Here is a 22,539-nt window from a genome sequence, read left to right as displayed (position 1 = left end):
AGCGGCCCCGGCAGCGGCCCCGGCAGCGGCCCCGGGAGCGGGAGCGGCAGCGGGCGCGGGGCGGCGCGCGGGCCGGGCCGCGCTCCCACGCGCCGCTCGGGGCTGGGGGCGCGCGCCGCGCTCCGGCAGCCGACAGCGCCACCTGCCGGCGGCGGGACGCGCCAGCGCCGCGCGGGAAACCGGCCCGGCCGGGAACCAGCCGGGAAAATGCACCGAACGGCCCCAAAACACGGGCTGGCCCTGACGGAGCCGCTGCCGCCGCTCCCCGACCCTCCGGCACCTTCCCCCGCAGCGCCCCGCCGGAGCGGTGATGCGCCGCCGCCCCGGGCCGGGGGGCAGAGCGGAGCTCCCGCACCCACACCCGCGACCCCCGGGGCCTCTCCCGGGTCCGGGTGGGCTCCCGGGGCTCCCGGGCCGCCCCAGCGCTGCGCAGGGGCTGCCCCAGGCTGCTCGGCCACCTCGGTGCCGTTTGTCCCCGGGTCACCGCGCGGCCGCGCTGGGTCCCGCACACCCACGCGAGGGGCCCGTCCCCTCCCAGCGCTCCCGGCCACGGCGGACACGGCAAAGAATAACACGCGGGGGAAACCATCCACGGTTGTGTCACGGCCGGGAAGGGCGCCTCTTCCAAACCCGGCATCGGCCATGAGGCTGCGGGCCCGTGGGACGAGCAGCTGAGTGACCCCCGGCACAGAGTCAGCCGCACCGTCCTGCACCAGGAGCTCCACCACCACCTGCAGCCTCGGCCAACCTCGCTGTCCCCAGCGACCGCGACCCCACCTCGTCCCACCAACATCTGCTGAGGCCAAGGGCAGGGCAAGAGAGGGCTGCAGGCACGGCGGGACCTCCACATGGGGCTCATGGGGCTGAGCTGGGCTCCCTGAGCTGAGCTGGGCTGAGCCGGGCTAGGCTGGACTGAACTGGGCTCCCTGGGCTGAGCTGGGCTAGGCTGGGCTGAGCTGGGCTAGGCTGGGCTGAGCTGGGCTCCCTGGGCTGAGCTGGGCTAGGCTGGGCTGGGCTCCCTGGGCTGAGCTGGGCTAGGCTGGGCTGAGCTGGGCTCCCTGGGCTGAGCTGGGCTAGGCTGGGCTGAGCTGGGCTCCCTGGGCTGAGCTGGGCTAGGCTGGGCTGAGCTGGGCTCCCTGGGCTGAGCCGGGCTAGGCTGGGCTGAGCTGGGCTCCCTGGGCTGAGCTGGGCTAGGCTGGACTGAACTGGGCTCCCTGGGCTGAGCCAGGCTAGGCTGGGCTGAGCTGGGCTAGGCTGGGCTGAGCTGGGCTCCTTGGGCTGAGCTGGGCTCCCTGGGCTGAGCCAGGCTAGGCTGGGCTGAGCCAGGCTAGGCTGGGCTGAGCTGGGCTCCCTGGGCTGAGCTGGGCTCTCTGAGCTGAGCTGGGCTCCCTGGGCTGAGCTGGGCTAGGCTGGGCTCCCTGGGCTGAGCTGGGCTAGGCTGGGCTGAGCTGGGCTCCCTGAGCTGAGCTGGGCTCCCTGGGCTGAGCTGGGCTAGGCTGGGCTGAGCTGGGCTCCCTGGGCTGAGCTGGGCTCCCTGGGCTGAGCTGGGCTAGGCTGGGCTGAGCTGGGCTCCCTGGGCTGAGCTGGGCTAGGCTGGGCTGAGCTGGGCTAGGCTGGGCTGAGCTGGGCTCCCTAGGCTGAGCTGGGCTAGGCTGGGCTAGGCTGGGCTGAGCTGGGCTCCCTGGGCTGAGCTGGGCTCCCTGGGCTGAGCTGGGCTAGGCTGGGCTGAGCTGGGCTCCCTGGGCTGAGCTGGGCTCCCTGGGCTGAGCTGGGCTAGGCTGGGCTGAGCTGGGCTCCCTGGGCTGAGCTGGGCTAGGCTGGGCTGAGCTGGGCTCCCTGGGCTGAGCCGGGCTAGGCTGGGCTGAGCTGGGCTCCCTGGGCTGAGCTGGGCTAGGCTGGACTGAACTGGGCTCCCTGGGCTGAGCCAGGCTAGGCTGGGCTGAGCTGGGCTAGGCTGGGCTGAGCTGGGCTCCTTGGGCTGAGCTGGGCTCCCTGGGCTGAGCCAGGCTAGGCTGGGCTGAGCCAGGCTAGGCTGGGCTGAGCTGGGCTCCCTGGGCTGAGCTGGGCTCTCTGAGCTGAGCTGGGCTCCCTGGGCTGAGCGCCCTGGGCTGAGCTGGGCACCCTGGGCTGAGCTGGGCTAGGCTGGGCTGGGCTCCCTGGGCTGAGCTGGGCTAGGCTGGGCTGAGCTGGGCTCCCTGAGCTGAGCTGGGCTCCCTGGGCTGAGCTGGGCTAGGCTGGGCTGAGCTGGGCTCCCTGGGCTGAGCTGGGCTCCCTGGGCTGAGCTGGGCTAGGCTGGGCTGAGCTGGGCTCCCTGGGCTGAGCTGGGCTAGGCTGGGCTGAGCTGGGCTAGGCTGGGCTGAGCTGGGCTCCCTAGGCTGAGCTGGGCTCCCTGGGCTGAGCTGGGCTAGGCTGGGCTAGGCTGGGCTGAGCTGGGCTCCCTGGGCTGAGCTGGGCTAGGCTGGGCTGAGCTGGGCTCCCTGGGCTGAGCTGGGCTCCCTGGGCTGAGCTGGGCTAGGCTGGGCTGAGCTGGGATCCCTGGGCTGAGCTGGGCTCCCTGGGCTGAGCTGGGCTAGGCTGGGCTCCCTGGGCTGAGCTGGGCTAGGCTGGGCTGAGCTGGGCTCCCTGGGCTGAGCTGGGCTAGGCTGGGCTGAGCTGGGCTCCCTGGGCTGAGCTGGGCTAGGCTGGGCTGAGCTGGGCTCCCTGAGCTGAGCTGGGCTCCCTGGGCTGAGCTGGGCTAGGCTGGACTGAGCTGGGCTAGGCTGGGCTGAGCTGGGCTCCCTGGGCTAGGCTGGGCTGAGCTGTGCTCCCTGGGCTGAGCTGGGCTAGGCTGGGCTGAGCTGGGCTAGGCTGGGCTGAGCTGGGCTCCCTGGGCTGAGCTGGGCTCCCTGAGCTGAGCTGGGCTAGGCTAGGCTGAGCTGGGCTCCCTGGGCTGAGCTGGGCTAGGCTGGGCTGAGCTGGGCTCCCTGGGCTGAGCTGGGCTAGGCTGGGCTGAGCTGGGCTCCCTGGGCTGAGCTGGGCTAGGCTGGGCTGAGCTGGGCTCCCTGGGCTAGGCTGGGCTGAGCTGGGCTCCCTGGGCTGAGCTGGGCTAGGCTGGGCTGAGCTGGGCTCCCTGGGCTAGGCTGGGCTCCCTGGGCTGCTCCCTCCAGGCCTGCAGCGCGGCCGGCCCTGGTTACGGCACAGGCAGGTAGAAGCAGGTCGAGTGGCTGCAAGAGGTTTGCGCTGCGTGGCAGGGGAGGTGGAAGGCGGCAAGCAGAGACAGAACAGAAACTGGCTTCTGCTGTAATTATCCCCCACAATAATATTTCCCCATCGTACCCAGCGCACCCAAAACTCCATGATTACATTTCTTGTGCAGCGAACCTACTTTCTCCTCAAAAAACACATGCAAACTTGCAGGAAAGTGGTGGCCTATAAATAAAAATGGTTTCTGAAACAGTTTCGAGCTAGCTGCACGGTACCAAACTCGGGCTGGTCCCTGCACAGAAGGCAGACGGTGCCCGACGCCTCCCTGCTCCCATCCCCAGCACGGAACGGGCGCCGGGCGCCGTGTGGCTGGCGGGGACAACATCCAAAGGCTTCGGGTCAGGAAACCTGCAGACGCATTTCTGTCCCTATAGGTACATTCATTTGCATCAGGATTTTAATGCAAGTCCTGCATTTCCAGCGCAAACAGGATTGCAGTCGGGACACATTTTCATCCCGGGTCTTTGCAGACAAAACATCTCCCCTTGTAACAGTGATGGCTCCTGCATCTGGCTGCACCTATTACTGCATTAAACTACGTTGGGGAGAGCACCAAAACAAGTTCTTCATATATTTGCACAAAAAACCTCTTGTCTAAACAACAGAATTATACTAAAAGTAAAAAATTGCCATTTGAAAATACACGCAATTGCAAAAAAAGGCTCTGGGTGATAAGGGAATGATAATGTAAATAAACCTAAACTAAAAGATATCGCAAAACTAACTTCAAGATAAAAACCGGTACAAATAACTGTTTTGGACTGTTTACAACTAATAATAAGTGATAATTCCATTACACATGAAAAATAGAGACTTTAAAATTGGAGCCTATAGACAAAATGAAGTATTGCACCCCTGAAAAACTACCTTAAAATCTGTATTATGTATAACTTCCAATATAGTAAATTCAGTGAAATCCTGACTACTGCCAAAGGCGTTTGTCTTCCAAGCACCGCACCAGGAAGTCTGTAAAATGTCCATTTGTAAATACACACTGAAATGAAATCTATTTTAATGTATATTTCAATAAAAATCAGAAGTGCCTTTCTTTTTAATGTGGTCTACGCTATCCTTTTCACTGGCCGTGGAGGTGGAGATCACAGCAGATAGCTAATGTTAACTAATGATGAAAGACATTTACGAATAACACACTTTATTCTCGTCCCCTTTCAAAAATTTTCAGAATGAATTAAACTGTGATAAAATTTCCACTGGTGTGTGGGATTATTGTTTCTTCCTTAATATTCCTAACTGAAAGCCAGATACAGCACAAAATACAACTGAGAATTCTGGAGAGCGCAGAGTCCTGCGGTCTGCTGTTCGTGCGTGTCCATGCACACACGCCTGTGCACCTGCGTTACCTGCTCGCTGCAAACCGCGGGTGACGGGCGGGCGCTGCGCAGGGCAGAGCAACATCCTGCCCCGAGACCCGGCACAGGGACGGGCCCCAGACAGCACCAAAGGTCAGAGGAGAAGGAGGAGACAATAAGGAAAGAATAAAAACGTGATTAGAAACATGCAATCACATAAACTAACTGCACGCATAAAATAATGGGTTTGAATTGTTTTCATACATGCTTGAAGCAAATAAAAACGCAAACCTCGGCTGAGCCGTCGCTGCCGGTCTGGCGCCTCAGCCCCGGTACCACGCCACAGTGAGTACTTTATTTCACCACACACACCTTAAAACGCAGGGGTTTGCTGTAACTGAGCTGGACCACACAAATTCACTCCTTCAGAATAAATCTATATGAACTCGCTCCAGCATTTGTAAAGTAACACAGCTTGTGGGGTCTGCTGATATCTCAAAGAAACAAGAAACTCCTCTCGCATCTCATTCCCGTAACGACGAGCTGCCAGTGGGGAAACGCTCCGGCAACCGCTGGGTTTGTGACAGGGACACGGGAATTCTGCTGCTGTGTGCACCGGGACGGGCTTTGGGTGCTTTAATGGAAAAAAGCACACGTGAATAATCCCTAACGATCGGGCAATGGTCTCACGGTTAAAGCGGGGCTTCCAACTGCTTTTTCATCACCCCCTGCTCTGTAGTTCTGCAATCACATCTCAAACACGGACCCTCGGACACGCACAGGGTCCCGGTGGCACCCGGTGCCCGTCCCACCGGCGCTGAGCCGGCGGCCGGCGAGGACCTTCCATAAGATCCATCTGGCCCTTCTCTGTTATCTACAGGTGCCGTTAAGCAACCTCTCCAGAAATGCCACACTTTGGGGGCCACTTCTAGTTTGTCCCATTTCAAGACATCTGAGTTCAATGAAATAAATCCTGATTTCCAGCAGCGAGTGAACAAAATAACAGTTCTAAGTGGTCGGACCTTGAACCAGCCCCCCGGTCCCAAAGTCTCCCAGCTGTTCAGTCTATCAGGTTTGCTCTTTTCACTGTTTTTCAGGGACATTCTACCTCCTATTCCTGCTCAAAATTCAATCCCCGGGATTTGTGCGTGAGGAGCGAGGCTGGGCCGCGGCCCCGGGTTCCGGCAGAGCCGCAGACACCGTCCCGGGGAGGGGGTTTCGGTGCCACGGACACCGGTGGGATGAGCACACGAGCACGGGCCGATTCACAACGACTTAAAAGATGCAAAGTACAGTTCTTTATATGTTCTCTTTGGTCGCTGCAAAGGACCTGGAGTTACTAGCGCTGCCGAGGAGAAGCTGCGCTGGGAACCTGCACCAACTGCGTTCCGAGGGGCTGCGTTCCGTGGGGACGGCAGTGGCGGCACCGAGGAAAAACAGGGCATTACTTGAGCTGTCAGAGATGCTTTGAAAAGTTGTTTCAACAGAGTAAAGTAAACCACCTAACTATGAAAGTCATACAGAAACACGATCACTGAACTTCACATTTAGGAAGAATTAAGCTTTTAAAGAGTTTTTTCCACTGAAAAAAAAGCCTTTAATGGTTGTTATCCAGGTGGCCCCTGGATTTATTGTTGGATTTCGCTTTGACTGCTATGGGGTTCCCAAGGGGACTATTACGTCAATAATTTCTAAGGCAACGTTTTATTCCAGGTAACTGAAATTCCTCAGAAGATGAGAGCTTCAGCTTGGACGGTCTGCGATCCCATTTGAAATCACTCATACTGACTACAGAAGAATTTTTATAATAAATTATTATATAGCCTTATGCTTTCAGCTATGTATATAATCTATCTATATATATTTATAAACATTCTTTATGTAACAATTCAGAACTTAATTCCCCCTGAAGCTATTACAACTATATATTTAATTACATTCATAAAGGAGTTGCCTGGGATACAGTCAAAACCTACCACTAATTCAACATGTATTATATATTAACGCACTTTGCAATTCTGAAAATTAGCCATACACTGTTTTCATTCTGCACACGGAACTCCCATCAGAGTCAGGCAACAGCCTTTATTTATAAAGTCTGGGGGTTTATGAAGAAGTCTATAATGACTATTTTTGGTCAAGCCTAAAAGAGAAAGAAAAGACACGAAGGTCTCTTGGTTTCCAGTGCACAAAGCATATATGGCCAGTAGGAAAAGCAGGCGGACTCCTATCTAGACTAAACAAATTTCAGCATAAAATGATAAATGAATCGAGGAACTTACACTCTCAGATCCTAAATTATATTAAGTCCCTGATTTTATGAAGCCAGAAAAAGGTCATTGCACGATACTTATAAACTATAGTAAATAACTAAAATTTATGCGGTAGGATGATTTTAATCGTTAGTATTCTTAAAACCTTGAAAATCGATACAACTTGTAGCAAATCAGAAAAGTTAAATGGAAAATATAATTGTTCCTTTTTAAGACCTATTATGTTTAATATCTGTTGGCCATATTTGTTCCACAGGTCATGTATAAAAATAATTTTTCTATATTTCTTGCATTTGATTAACAGAAAGAGCCTAACGATACATGTCCAAATTCCCAGAGCGGTGTCTCTGCTCCAGTGTCTATCTGGGCTTTCTTGCATAAACCGAAAACCATCTGTCAGAAATATATAATGGCGTTTAAATCCACCACACCCAGCCCTCCTGCTCCCCAAAAAGGACGCGTGTTGAGCATGGGCTGCTCCCGAAATGTTCCTTGCAAGTTGCTAAGTGGATATAAAAGAACACGGAATCTGCAAATAACTGTAACATAAGCCCTGAAAGATGCTTTTGGATCTGGCGAGAGGGGGAGAACCGCGGTCATCCCCGAGCCCACGGGCGAAGCCCGCGGGGGACAGCGCTCGTCACTGCGTTATTTTGTAAACGCGAAAGACTATTACAAATCTGATTCCTTTTGAATATTTCCTTATAACCGAACAAGTGTGGAGCCGCGCCGGGCTGTCACAGCTGTTACAGTACATGAACCACACTCACAGGAACAGCTTTCGTTCCACATTTTTGTGGAGTAGTTTCCATAGCACTGTGATCAGGGTTTGCATATTTTTATACCACTTGCATATTGAAAATAAACTCTGATGTTTAGATTGCTTTCTCCAAGTGCATCTGGTACTTAAATTTCCGGAAAAACAAGCAGGCAACTGTGATTTAAGACCAAACAGTCAGGGTGTAACACCTTGCTTTACTTTTTATAACGTTATTTTTAGCCTTCTTTTCCTTTAAAAGTGTAACTTTATAGTATCTGGGATGAGAGTGCCTGGAAATGGGCATTTATCTTAATTGTCATCCCTGAATTAAACACCAGGGAAAACTTTTCCATTCACAACAATATACAGATATTCTGCACGAAATGGTACGTTTTGTGCCTCAGTTCAAGGTTTTGAGCGGATGAAAAGCCAAGCGCCGGGGAGCTGGACGAGGCGGCGGTTCCAGCACCGGCACCTGTTCCCAGCGCCGCAGGGACCCCGAGCCCCCGGCACGGCGCCGGCCCCGCGCAACGCGTGGTCCTGACAAAAGAGTCACTTCATTAGAAAAACAAGCTCAGTTCTCCAGATTTCTGATTTCGAAAAGCCGAGCCCAGGCAGGCGGGCGGCCCCGCTTTGCTGCTCTTGTGGCGCTGGGTCGGGATTCCCAAAACCGCCCGGCGCTGCCGAACCCGCTCCCTGCCCAACGCCTTCCCAATTAGCAGGTCGAAAATTAGCAGAAGGCAGCGCTGCTTTTCACTTCACGTTTTAATAAGAAACAGAGACATCTTCTCTCTCTTTCTTCTGCTGTTCCTCCCTCTCCTCCAAGAACAGAAGGCTGCCGGTGAAAGGAATGAAAATCTGGAAAGAATTTGGGGTGGACTGGCCAACCCCCTTTCATTTCCTTCAGATGTTTACAATCTAGCACCTTTCTGAAGACAAAGATGGGAAAAAAGCTATTTTTTCTTTTGACTGAAGGGTGAGACAGGGGGGTATTAAAAACTGATCAATGTAATTTTTTTCACAGAAGTATTTGCACATCTGTGAAATAATGTAATTTATGAAAAAAATCTTTTTATATGACATTCATGATTATAGCCTGATCTGGAGAATTATTCAAATATAAAACTAAATACTCAAAAACTAGCTGTGCTGTGGATGACTGAGCTTTTACCGGCTGTGCATCGCAGTTCTGTAATTCTATTAAAAGTATATGTGAGGCTTTCTGAGTACGTCTGAGTCTCTTTTAAAAGGAATGTTACATATCTAAATGGCTTTATGATCAGTTGCTTTTTGTTTTTTCTTGATTACCATCCCAGTTGTTGGATATGTTTTATCTGACTGTACCAAAAAAAAAAAAAAAAGAGGAATGCATACCCACGGAGAGCGCTCTATAAATTATATCGTATTTTATTATCACGGGGCTTAAGGAAAAATTGGCTCTTAAGAAAGGTTAAAAACCTTTAAAGTGAATTCTTCTGTTTGGTTAAAATGACTTTTGATTTAATGTGATCCGTGCGCCACGCGTCCCCGGCCCAGCGCGGGCGGCGTTTGCCGCCCCAGGAGCCGGGGTGCGGGTGCGCGCTGCCCCCGCGCGTGGCGGCCCCGGGGCAGCCGCGGCTGGCGGCCGCGGAGCGGGCGGCAGGGGGACGCGGGCGCTGCGGCCGCTGCTTCGCTCCCCTCCCGCCCCGGCGGCTCCGGCCCGCGGGCTCCAGAGAAAAGTTCAATCCTATTTTCTGAGCTTAAACAGAGCGCTGGGCATGGATCCTCTGCGGCTTTGTTATTATCTACAGGTTACAGACAGTATAATCTTGAAATTGGGTGTTCCTTCCCATGCCACAAGCCGATATTTTGACCAAAAGGGAAAATACGATCCTCAAACCCCCCTAAAGGCCGCGGTCTAAACCAGCTGTTAAAAGAAGAGCACCCAGAAAAGGCCACATTAGTAAACGACAGGGGCTGCAGTTCCAGTTTAGCAAAGAGAGCCACAAAATAAGGGATAAGATATTGTTTCTGCTGCCTAAGACAGACGGACTTTAATAACACTTAACAGAATGATGCACATTAACGATCTCAGAAAGCACTTCTTATGCCTCATCCATCATGCGGAGGAGAAAATGAAGCCTTCGACAGCATTAGGAATTATTCTAGATCTTGTCAGTAATTCGCAGCTTCTCGGTAGTATCGTAACACAAATTTGTGTGTATGAGACACTGACCATTAATCTAAGGGCTTTTTCTCCCCCGCCACAGCGTGCCGAGAATGTATCAATTGTTTCATGGAGAAATTTCACAGATGAAACCTCACTAAATAAAACAGGGGAGAGGAAAGAGATATAGACAGAAACATAAACAACTGGAACCCGGAGACAAATCACTATCTTTAAAACAAAAAACACAATAAAATCTCCATATGTGTTTTCTGAATGGGCAACAACAAGCTTCCTTTGCTGAAAATAGTCAGAATATGCCATGATTATCAAGTTATGCTCATACATACAAACATACTTATATTTAATTTTCTGGGAGGCTTTCCCCCCCTTTTTTTTTTCCCAGAATATCGGAAAAAACTCCTGATTTCCACTCCCAAGAGAGTCACGTATTTTTACAAATAGTGGCAAAACAAATTTCAACACAAAAAGCCCCACGACTAAATAAACAATAGCTTTTGGCAACCCCTTCCTAAGTCGCAATGTGCTGCTGCTCGCACGACAGCTATTGCCACTGGAACCCGCGCTACAAAGGGAAAGGTCCATAAATATTTGCACAGCAAACTCCGCAGAAAAAAGCCTCTCTGACCCCTCTCCAAATGCATTTCTATACATGCGGCGTAGAGATGAAAGCTAATGAGTTATATGAAGTTTATGATGAATTAGGAGTCGGGGCGTCCCTCCCGCCGCAGCCGCGGTGACACCGATCTGAGCGGCTGCTCCGCAACAAAACACTTGTCAGACAGAATGAGGCGCCTCCGCCTTGGGATGCGCGGGAGCTGGATTGTCTCAGGGACAAAAAAAAAAGGCAGAATTTGATCAAATACTAATCAGGCAGCAATAATCAGCCCTGCAGTGTCCTAAAACATACACTATTTTATCTCCATTGAGACAATGACATGTATCCAAAAAGTCCTCAAAGAAACTTGGGTTTAGGTAATATATTGTGATTGCAGCAGATCCACAGGATTAAAATCAGTCTTGATCTTCAAACAGAATAAGAATGTATAGTTCTGCTTACTGCACAGATATTTGTATATAAAAGATATGACAAATATTTTAGGTTATTTAGAAACCCACATTTCTCTATTTTGAATTTTTATAGACCGAGTACTGGGAAAGTGACTTGACAGTTGCAGGTAATAGACGCAAATTACGGATTAAACTCATTAGAAATTATAAACACTCATATAGCCTGTTAAACCCCCTGACAAAACCTGAAAATTAGAAATCCAATAACCAAGCATCAATAGGGTCTTTAACGGCTGGACAGATGTTCAAAGCGCACGATGCTCATGTCAGGAGTGAGACGAAACAGCTGAAAATCAAGGTTTGCGTTAAATAACAAGGTGCTGATGTCAGCTCAGATCATTCGTATGAGCTGTTTTCATCCGTCTTTTGCCATTAATTTATGTTCTCCTATTACAGTGTAATTTTGGTGTTCATTCATTTTGCATAGTATTAAAAAATATAAACTAAGAAAATATGCAGATGAGAGAGATTGCTCCCAAGCACGGCGCCCCGACACCCTCGGCACAGGACGCGACCCTGCGGGATCTGCAGGAACCTGGGGCTACCGCTTCAGAACAAAACTGTAAATAATGCTTGCAAATAAAATATCGTCTGCAAGCTTTAATTTTTGGCTTGTTTAATTAAATCGCAGAGGGAAATACTGCGAGAACGGTCACCTCACCAACAGCAACTAAATAAATCCCCGGGAACGGGCACTGGGATAGGAAAAGAAAAATTGTTTGCGTTCCTAATGCTCGGTCTGACCTGGAAAGGATAACAAAAGAATCTGCAATGAATATGTATTTTTACAGGGAGTGCTGCTGGTAAACATACCAAATAAAAGAGAGGGGATTATTTTAAAATAGTTTCTCCTTAACTCTCAATATGTTTAATATGATGATATGAAAAACCATATATAAAGCAGGAACCCATTCAGCCCATACAAAATTCTTCACAGAGCAGTAAAAAGGCAGCTGGATTTCAGCAACAGAAAACAAACAAACACCAGAAATCCTGTAAAGCCGCAGCCTCTCCCCGCGAGCCGCCTGCTCTCCAGCGCCGAGATAAAGACCCAATCTGCTCATCAAACACCTCCGGGCTCGGCCATCTAATAGGAACAAATTGGCAATGACTGCCCAAGCAAGTAACACAGGCCCACTGATTTGTAGATTGATACTGATGCCTAATGATCCCCTTGGGCAGATCAATAGCAACAATCCTCCTCGCCGCTCCGGCTCCTGGCACGGCGCAGCCGGGCGCGGGGACGCGCTCCGCAGCTGCAGGTGCACGGAGCACCCGCCGCAGGTGCGCGGGGCGAGGGCCGGGGCGCGACGCGCCCAAACGCCTCCCAAACGGCGGCCGAGACGACGCCGTCTCGTGGCTTTGTCCCAAGAGGTGCGATGCTGCTGGGTCCCTGCACAGGAGCGCTCCCGGTGGCTCTGGGCGCTGCGCCCCTCAGCACGGGCCCCGTGGGCGCAGGAGCTGCCCCCGTGCGCACCCGGGACCGGCCCACAGCTGGGGTGGGGGGACACCCGAAACACAACCCCAACGTGCACCAGTCGGGATTCATGAGAGCTGGAAGGCACCGTGGAGCGGCAGGGGAGGGAGGAGGAGGCCGGGGCAGGTCCCGGGGTGGCGGGTCCCCTGCCCCGGCTGCCGCGGGTGACCCCGCACCCCCTGCTCTGCCCACCCCCCGTTCTCCTGTTGTCCGTCCGCGCGCTACACTGGGAGCAACCCAGCTGTTGCAGTGCAGGATTTTTATTCAGTTGACTGCAAGCCCCTTTCATCCCCTTCCTGCAGCCCCACCCTGCGCAAGAATCGGGGATTTTCTATTCATTTATTAATCCAGTGAATACAGCTATCCCATCAGTATATCCTTTAAAGTTCCTGGTAATACCTAAGAAAAACTAATAGAGTTGCTTTGCAATTCTTTTTCCCAGTGAATTAACGTTAGTGATGTTCTGCAGATTTGCAAGTGGTCATTTCCAGCTCAGGGGGCTCGCAGGCGTCCCCAGCAGCACTGAGCTGCTCCTGCAATTGTTCTCGCTCTCTAGAATAACTGCGTATAAACGTCAGACCTTGTCAGGTATTCCCAAATTATCAGGTAGGCAAACGCAGGGGGGAAAAAAAATCAAAAAGTTTGTGTCTACTGAATACGAAATATTAATCTTGCCACTGATTTGTATGTAGCGTCACCTGCGACGTCTCCCCCGGCTTCCCCTTTGTGCGCCCGAGGGTGCTGCCCAGAGCTCGAGCCGGGACCCGGCAGCTCGGCCACGATTTTTCAATCCTATTCAGACCCACGAGCGACTGCCCGAGAGCTGCTTTGTTCGGCAATCGCTGCGCTGCTTATATTCTTTAGGGCTCTTTTATTAAAATGTGGATAAAGCAAAAGGCAAAGGATAAAATTAAATTTCTTTGACTGTAAATTTCTAAAACATTCCTCCAATAAAAGATCTTCCTTTAATAATAAAAATGTCTTTCCCATCTTTTTGCCTATCTCGTCATATACTTGCAATAAAAATGAGACTGCGTTAAAATCTCGGTAACTCGGCCCCCCGTATTTCATAAATTCCTAATCTTCTGACTCCCTCATGCTGCTTTTTCTTACAAACACAAAAAGTTCTCCGGGCGCGGGGGGGGCTGCAGGCGCCCCCGGCCCCCAGCGCTGACCACTTGCCAATTCAAGCCCCGCGCTCAGCGGCGCCCGCCGCTCCGCTCCGCTCCCCGCCCGCAGCCCCCAGCCCCCCCGGCCGGGCCGCAGCGATCGCGTTACGGGCCGGGCCGGGCCGGGCCCCCCGCCCACGCGCGGCCCCGCGCCGGCGGGCCCGGCCGCGCGCGGGGAGGGCTGGCGGCAGCACGTGCCGGCGCGGCCCCGCCGCTCATTTGCATATTCACATCGGCGCGCGCCCGCGCGCTCCGGCAGCCGCGGCGGAGCGAAGGTGTCGGGGCCGCCGGAACCGCCGCGGCCGCACCCGCAAGCGCGGGCGGCCCGCGGGACCCGCGCGGCAGCAGCGCCTTACCTCCGCGGCCGCGCGCACACCGGCTCCCCGCGGTGCCGCCACAGTTTTTTGAGAACCATCCTTCAGGGGTTTGAGTTCTCTCGCCCTCTCTCTTCTTCCTCCTCCTCCTCCTCTTCCCGTGTTGTGACTGGGTTTATAAAAAAAATAAAAAAGACAACTCCATGTTAAGCGAGCAGCCAGGGCATGGTGAAGTCTGGGGCTACAGGGGGAGGGAGGAGAGGAGGGGAGGGTCACAGCTTCATGCCTTACAAAGGGGAACCAAAAGCCTGGATATTTTTTTAATATCCTACACAAAATGCTGGCGCGCATATACAAGGAACGCACGTGCGCGCGGGGCGGCGTGCACGCCGCTAATTAGGTTTTCGCCAAAACCTGTCAAGGTTCAGCCTCTGACGCAAATAAACGCAATGGCGTCGGAGTCGAGGTGCAAACTCCCGTCCTCACCTGCCCCGCGGTTCCCCACGAGCACGGGGGTTCACGGGGCAAACGGCTTCGGCTGCGGCCGCGGGGCCGCCGGCTCCGCCGGAACCGCCCAGCGCTCACTTGGACTATTTCATCGCACCCTTAGTGGTATTGGAAGTGTATTTTTGCACAATTAACTGTACCATTTCATAGCTCCCGTCACAGTAGGAAAAAGGGAGAAAAAAAAAAAAATCAGAATTGTGTATCCTCTCGCAAATGTCACAGAGTAGTGTCCCCCGTGCTTCGAGTCTGGGTCTCCAGGAGCACAGGCCTATTGTTCGAAAAAGACCCAGCTTTTGTGAGCCGGTGTGGCACAGACAGGCAGGCAGGAGGAAAATCCCTCGCACCAAACACACCGTCACTGCGTGCATCACATCCACTTTTTAACCACCTCGCATTAAATGTTTGCTGAAAATACACGGTGCGTACATGTGGCACTTTTTTACGAACGCGTCATTACCGTGAATGATTAAGGGCTTCGTTGCTTCCGAGCACAAGGTCTCAGATCAGATTGCTGACTGACTGCTGAATTCCACCACCCACCTCACAACGTTATTTTAGTGAGAGGAGCAGGGGAAAAAATGTACTTTTGCATGCAGAATACTTAGGAAGGGTCAAATTTATTTTTGCAATTGGCATTAGCAAATTTGCTCCTGAGCTGAACTGTCGCAAATCGTGTTTCATCGCAGAGTACATTTTGATGGAGAAGTTATAACCCCCTGAAATGCGTGTTGTCTGTGGGACAGGCTGGGATGCTCACGCCAGGGCAGCCGCGCGGGTGGACGGCGCTGCCGCCGGGCGGGTTTGTCCGGTAAATCCGGCAGCGCCGGGGCTGTGTGGCCGGGCAGACAATGGAGCTGCCGCGAGCGAGGAGGTCCCGGGGTCTGCCCGCGCCCCAGCCAGGCTGTGCGGGGAAAGCAGGTCACCCCCTCAAGTGGTTTAGCAAACGCCAAAACAAAGAGTGGGTCTTTATTTTGACGAGCTCTTGGCAGACACGCTTCCTTACAAAAAATAATTTCCCTGCCTTTGTTTCTCTTCTCCTTCAAAGCCAGTGGGAAGAGTGCTCTTTTGTATTCATGCCTGCTTCCCAAAGGGAGAAAGGTGATTTTTAAGAATCTGACCACTGAGCACGAGTGACTTGTCCTCCCCCAAAACAGATTTAAGAAAAAAAAAAAGAAAGAAAATCTTTGACAAGACTCAAAGGGTCCCTGAAATAAAGAAGAAAGAAAAAACATCCAAAACATTAGACACAGAAACATTATATTTCAATATTATCATATGAATTAAATGTAATCCTTGAAGCGACTAGTCCCAGGGGTCACATATTAGGCCATTTTTTTCTTTTTTTTTTTTTATTTAATAGAGGTCATCCAGGCTGAAAAGCAGAACCCAAATGAAAAGCATCTTCAATGTGGTTATAACATGAGCTGCACGAGGTCAGGCAGTGTCTTGTATGGCCTCATAAAAAATACATAACCAGACAGCCTAATAGTATTTCTTTGCATTCATTTTTGGATGGGAACTGGCGGGTGGGGGAGGGGGCTGATGGAGAGAGGGACATATAAAACCCCCACACGTGCATTTCCATAATGTGCAGCTTTTCATACATTTCAGAGAAGAAAAAAATGAACATTCATTTTAAAAGATACTCCAGTCAGCTTGCTTTAAAGGACCGATCCGCACACGGCTCCCGTGCCGCGGGCGGTGTCGGCGTCGCCCGCACGCTCACCCCGCGTCACGGAGCACAGCCGCAGCAGGCTCCTCGCACCACAGATTTCTAACGCGCTTTATTTGTCCGTACGCAAACACAAACTGATTAGTTTGAATTACTTCTCTTCTCCAAAGAAATCCAGATGAAGCCCCCCAGTAACGCGCGCTCTGCTTTCACGTGCTCTGGCAGGGAGGGTTTGCCCACCACGCGGGGTTTATGCAGGTTGCACACACACCGGGTGGGAGAGAGGGCAAGAGAACGGCGAGGCGGAAAATGGAGGGGGCTAAATAAAAATAAACAGCGCTAAAAATGCCGGGCGATAAGAGAATCTCTCAATATCGTCTCCCTTCCCCCTCTCCCCAAATATAGCCTGGAGACAGTGACCCCGCTGGGGCACGGAGCCGCAGAGGTGACCCGATGCTAACCAGCCTGTTAGAACTAATAAGGTGTGCGCCTAAGCCAGGGGCTGACACTGGGGCATTGTGGAAATAACTCTCCTTGTTATTGCCCATCCTCAGCTTGAAATTTACTGCTCCTTTGCATTATTAAAGAGACAGCTTGCGTGCACGATGGGGGAGAGGCGCTGGGCAGGAGAAATAACTGCGCACGCTTTTTTTAATGTTATGTTTGTGCTCTCTGTAGTCTTTATAGTAAGCTTCGCAGCATTAAAGCATGCTGGGTTAATAGGTTGTTATTTATTATTTGAACTGTTTTCAAAAATAAAATCTGGTTTAGAAAAATCAGAATTATTTTTTTTCCCCAAATGGTCAGAAAACAGGAAACGTGTGAAACATCTTTGCGAAGGTCGGGCTGTGGCCAGCGGCAGGCCTTGTGGGACCAAAGCCTCTCCCAAACATCGCCCAGTAGCGCTGCTTCTCATTTACATCGGATGTGGAGCAGCACTTAAACAAAAAGCACAACATGGTGGATAGCGGGGATGACAAGACGGAAACAAGAAAGGACGCGCTGCAGCGCGTGTCCATCCTCACCGGGCAATGGGAAAGGGTCTGCACACCCGGAGCTGGTTTGTATCTCCGGGTTCTCATCAGCTTTCCAAGCAGTTGCGGAGAAAGGCTAAACTCAAAAATAGATGCTGGTGGAAAAAATCTCATGTTTGTCTCGGCCTCTGTTGCCACAGACTCACCCGCTGCCCACAGGAGCCGACTTCCACCACAAAACCAGGATCCCCGTGCGGCCGCGCGGAGCGGGGGCCAGGCCAGGCCGGCGGCCAGCACAGCAACCCCGACATGCATTTGCACGTGAGAGATCGAGTCTTACAGAAAATGAGCTGAACCACTCTTTCAGACAGTTTTGCAATCTCCGAAGCAGTTTTCATGGGGCTGGGGAGTCCGAGTCACACACGCTGGGGTCGTGGGCAGAGCCCCACGGCCACTGCTTCCCAGGGACGCACCTACAGTCATTAGGACGCAAATCTTTTCTGCAGAAAAACGGCTGACTGCACATTGGAGACATCACCGTGAATGGTGATCAATGATAAATACAGTCCTCGAGGTAAATACTGAATACAATTTAGCAGTCCGTGGGGGAATGGCAGAGCCGAGGGCTCCTTCTGAGGGGGCTGAGCCAAGGGGGGGCTGGTTTCTTGGGGTTTATTGTCAGGGATTCCATGAAACCAGCTACCAGAGGGATCTGAGAGAATTCTTCAGAGAACCTGAGCGCCACAGCAATATTCTAGCTGTCCAAGCCAACTGTTTTTTCCTGCCTGTTCAGGGACAACCCACTCCTCTCAAAGGCTGATGTGGGCGGCTCTGGGCCGGCAGCAGGGACCAACGTGCAGTGACGCGGTGACACACGGAACTGCCACCGTACGCTCAAGAGTGGATCACGTCAGTCCGGCACACTCGGGGACCAAGGAGCAGCTCTGAAAGCGGGTGCCGTTTGAAATGAGACCCGGAGCAGCCCCAAACGAAACAGCTGGAGGGAGCGGAGGGCCCTGGGCGGGCTGGAGGTGGTCGGGGGCCACCGCGTCCTCCTCGCCTCGCGCTGGCAGTGGCTTTCGCAGGACACGTGCCACGGCACAGCCACCGAAAACCGGCCAGGCCCCGAGGATGCTGCCCGTGTGCGCAGGATGAGCGTGCTGGAATCACAGCTTAACAGTGTCCAAACCTGTTTATAACTCCTGGTGCGGGCCGCTCTATCCTGATCACAAAACCAGCACGACTGAAGGCTGTGCATCACTGTTCAAAGTAGGTTTAAATACATTTGTGGTAACAAATCACAAATAAAAAGTATTGCTTAAGAGCAAAGGGATAACTCCCAGTGAAGACAGGGAAATGAAATCCAGATTTTTGATAGTGCCAGATATAAACAAGGAATTAAAATTGACACCTGGACAAAGAGGGAAAGCAGAAGCCTCGCGGACCCCTCCCAGTTATTCCCTTTCTGGCGTTCTGATTTTGTGAATCATCAAAAGCAGCCAAACTAGTCCTATCAGCATCTGAGCGTATAGATACTCATAACTCCTCTGTGCCCAAAGTATAAAGTTACGTTTATCAAAACACTCATTTGGTTGCACTTGCCTAAAATGTATTTGACCATTTTTGCATAAACTTATTTTTAATCATATCCCTCCTGTAAGTAATAACAACAGCAAAGAATGCGATGCTTCATATTTTGCTTGGAATATCGAAAGGTTATAGGGTAAAATCAGAGGTGTGGAGACTCAGAGGACTGTGTTAAGCAGCTCTTGTGCTCAGCCTTCAGGTGGTAAAGCTTAAGTAACGAGAGTATTAGAACCGTGACAACACTCTACTGGATTTAAAAATATAATTTTCAAACCTGATTGCCAAACTCTGATCTCAATGGCGTGCCAATTTTTTTCAGCTTTACCAGCTGATCCCATAAAAAGTATTATTTCTCCTTATAAACCCAGGCAAAGTTAGGCATCCAGAGAAGAGCGGTTTGATTTAAGGGTTTCTAATTGCCTGCAGCTCTCACAGTAACACTCAATGTCCTCTTCAACTGACATCAAAAACGCAATTATGAAAACAACGCCAAAATTATTTCTTACACATCCGGCTTGTATCAGTTCCGTATCTCCCACATAAAGCCCGGCGGTGTTTACCCTGCTGCGCTTCGTCCTGGGTCTTCAAACTGTTTAAAGGATTCTCTTGCCGCTTTGGCTGTTCTGGATATCACGCGGCACGTGCCTGTCGCAGGGAGCTGGTGCTGCTCAGCACCTCTGCAGCTTTGTGCTGTCCTCCCTCTCTTCTCTAACCATAACAGCAACCCACAAACAGCTACAACTTCTTAAAAATAATCAAAACCCCTTGTAACTAACGTATCCATAACAAATATAAGGGTGCATTTTAAGGCATTCTTTTGGGAATCGGAACATTAGATTGTTTTCTACAGAACAGGACTTATCTGCTAAATTTTCTAAGCAGTATCATTGTCAGTTATTAAAAAACAGCTCACAAAGCTTTTAGCATCCAAAACCTAATACCTAAATATATGAAGCCACTGCATGTGTCTTATTAAAAGTTATGAAGGGGTTTTGGATTTTTGTTAGTTCTCTGCTTTTAGTGTGGAACTGTTACAGAGAACCCACGTCCCCATGGTGAAGATGCTGGGCCTGGCCCAACTGCCGGGCTCGGCTCAACTGCCAGGCTCGGCCCAACTGCCGGGCCTGGCCCAACTGCCGGGCTCGGCCCAACTGTGAGGCCTGGCCCAACTGCCGGGCCTGGCCCAACTGCCGGGCTCGGCCCAACTGCGAGGCCTGGCTCAACTGCCAGGCCTGGCCCAACTGCCGGGCTCGGCCCAACTGCCGGGCTCGGCTCAACTGTCCGGCCTGGCCCAACTGCTGGGCCTGGCCCAACTGCCGGGCTCGGCTCAACTGTCCGGCCTGGCCCAACTGCTGGGCCTGGCCCAACTGCCGGGCTCGGCTCAACTGTCCGGCCTGGCCCAACTGCTGGGCCTGGCCCAACTGCCGGGCTCGGCTCAACTGCCAGGCCTGGCCCAACTGCCGGGCCTGGCCCAACTGCCGGTCCTGGCCCAACTGCTGGGCTCGGCCCAACTGCGAGGCCTGGCTCAACTGCCGGGCCTGGCCCAACTGCCGGGCCTGGCCCAACTGCCGGGCTCGGCTCAACTGCCGGGCCTGGCCCAACTGCCGGGCCTGGCCCAACTGCTGGGCCTGGCCCAACTGCCAGGCCTGGCCCAACTGCTGGGCTCGGCCCAACTGAGGCCACACCACCAGCCGCCTCCTGAGCTGGAGTCCATTGCTTAATCCTTCTGCAGAACAAGGACAGTAATTCACCTCTCCCATGACTCATCTGTTTTAACTATTTAAAATAAAACTCTGCAAGATAGGCAGTGAAATTTTAGCTCCTCTCAGCGCAGTGAGATTTGGCACACACTTCAATAAACAAAAATTGTATGTTAAACAAGTTCAGGTGTCTCTACAGTGAAACACTGATCTTGCCTGTGGTCTCTAAGTGCTTTCAGAGTGCTAATAATAAGAATGTGGTGGCACAGCCAAGACTACACTGCAGCCACAGAAATGAAAGGTCTTCGCTTTCCTTCATCTGAACGCTGCCAAAACCGCCTGTGCAGAAAAGTACACACCAGCGGTGCTCGGGGGCTGGGAATCCTGGAAACGTTACCTCCTAGCTGACTTTTTTTTTTTTCTGCCATTGCTTAAAAACTTCAGAATTATATAGTCAATATTGCAATTTAACAACTAAGAGATGGAATAAGTAAGCTCATCTTTCGGAAACACTTTGAGGTCTAAAATATTCTACATCATCCAGGAATTACTGTTATTCTTCTGTTTTCATAAAGAATTTAGGTGTAGTTCTGCACGGTAAATGGTGCAGAGTAATTCTCATTGCATTTCCAAAATCCTGAGCAAGTTGGGGGTTATGTTAATAAAAACGAAGGCATGAACTTAAAATACACACAGTTGTAACTCCCCAAATGACCTTAATCTGGAATAAGGACGTCTTTATTTTATTTAGCTTAGTGGTTCCTAAAGTCAGGAGCAAGAGACCACTCCCCAGTGCCGGAATTTCGAGTCACCTTGCACAGCCACACAGAACTGACTCATTCATAAATTTTACTGTTTAATGGTAATTCTATAGACTACAGTTAAGGAGCCGGTGGTTTATTTTACAGTATTTTGAAGAAGTTAAACCAAGCCCAAAAAGGCAATTGCTCCGGAGGGATTGTCCCTCGGCAGAACTCTGCTGGGGCGGGAGGTGCAAACAGCCCTGAGCAGCTGAGTCCTGGGGCTCAACAGCACTCGTGTTCCTAACGCAGATGCTTCTGAAAACACACGCATCCCTTTCATTCTTGCAACTCCCGACGTTGTTGAAAGATACAGAGAAATAAAAAACTGCGGAAGTATCTGGATGCTCCTTTAGTGTCCTGCTGTGGCCTGAGCCACCCTGCGCTCGCTCTGCCACCCCCGGCACCAGGCGAAGCTTCGGACACCTGCAATACGAGACACCTTTGCTCAGAAGAGTGTCCTGTGGTGTTATGTCCAAACCAAGTATAACCACGATAAAAGTCAACCAAAACCCCATCCCTTCCAGCTGGAACACCAGCAGGGAAGGTGACGCCACGAACTGCTCCCATGTTTGTATTCACGCCAGCAATGACTGGCAAGAATTGCGCTACTCGGTATTTGGAGGATGAAACTGCACAGTTCAACCTACTTTTTTCTGTCTCCAGCTTGTTCCTTTGCCTCCCTTCACCCATCCAGTGATTCGATATATATCATACAGGGAATAAACATAAAATCTCTCAAAGGGGAATCAAGAAGGGCATTTTAGGAACAGATAGTCAATTAAGCATTATCTGCAACTCTTGTGCTTTCATCATTAAAGAAGAAAGCACAAACCCCATTATTGCCTTTAAACAGCAGCTTACTTGGGGAGGTGCTAGTTGACAAGTCTCATGCACTGCTAAATAGATGTTCTTACAAACTAGATGATTATTCCTGGAATTGTAAATACAGAAGGGTGTTGGCACTGTGTCTTTAAAGAAAAATACAAAATATACACACAGCACAAACATTCTACTGCATGGTTTATATTTCAGCCAGAAAGTCGTGGCATATGGTGAAGTCAGTTTTTATACAAAGACATGGGAACGTATACCAAAAAAATTTCTCAAAAATAATGAAAAGCTAGATCTACTAAAAAACTCCAATATGTGTAAAAGAGCTCACTGTACAATTGTGGTGAGTAATAATCTCGCAGACCATTTAAAACTCTTATTTCTAGATGATGGGAGGTAATAGCGTAACTTCTGCCACATCCACTTCCATCACAGGCCTTGATCTTAGCAAGAGGCTTTTACCTTCTGAATGGACTAACGCAACAAAATAAAGCTGACCTTATAAAAAAGATACTATGTTTAAAAATGATTGTGTAAATAATTAATACATACGTGCATGCAGTTCTTTCAACCTGATATCGAATAAGATTGTGCCTGCTTTCCAGATCTTTGGTGTGCGCATTGCTCTACTCTGTGTCGCCAGCTAGAGCGCCTGTGTGGAGTCCAAAATAGCTGGACTCT

At 51.3% G+C, this 22,539-nt stretch overlaps 1 long non-coding RNA gene across 1 annotated transcript in view; it reads right to left on the bottom strand.

The window, feature by feature from the left end:
- The window catches only part of LOC135991844 (uncharacterized), a 246,174-nt gene extending 232,235 nt beyond the window's left edge, over positions 1-13,939 (bottom strand). Inside the window, exon 1 of the long non-coding RNA XR_010606609.1 lies at positions 13,827-13,939. This is a non-coding gene — a long non-coding RNA (uncharacterized LOC135991844). The remainder of the gene's footprint in view (positions 1-13,826) is intronic.
- Between the last annotated feature and the right edge of the window lie 8,600 nt (positions 13,940-22,539).

This window comes from Caloenas nicobarica, chromosome 9 (genome assembly GCF_036013445.1).
Source record: "Caloenas nicobarica isolate bCalNic1 chromosome 9, bCalNic1.hap1, whole genome shotgun sequence".
Lineage (NCBI taxonomy): Eukaryota > Metazoa > Chordata > Aves > Columbiformes > Columbidae > Caloenas > Caloenas nicobarica.
This window is presented reverse-complemented; position numbering and strand designations above follow the sequence as displayed.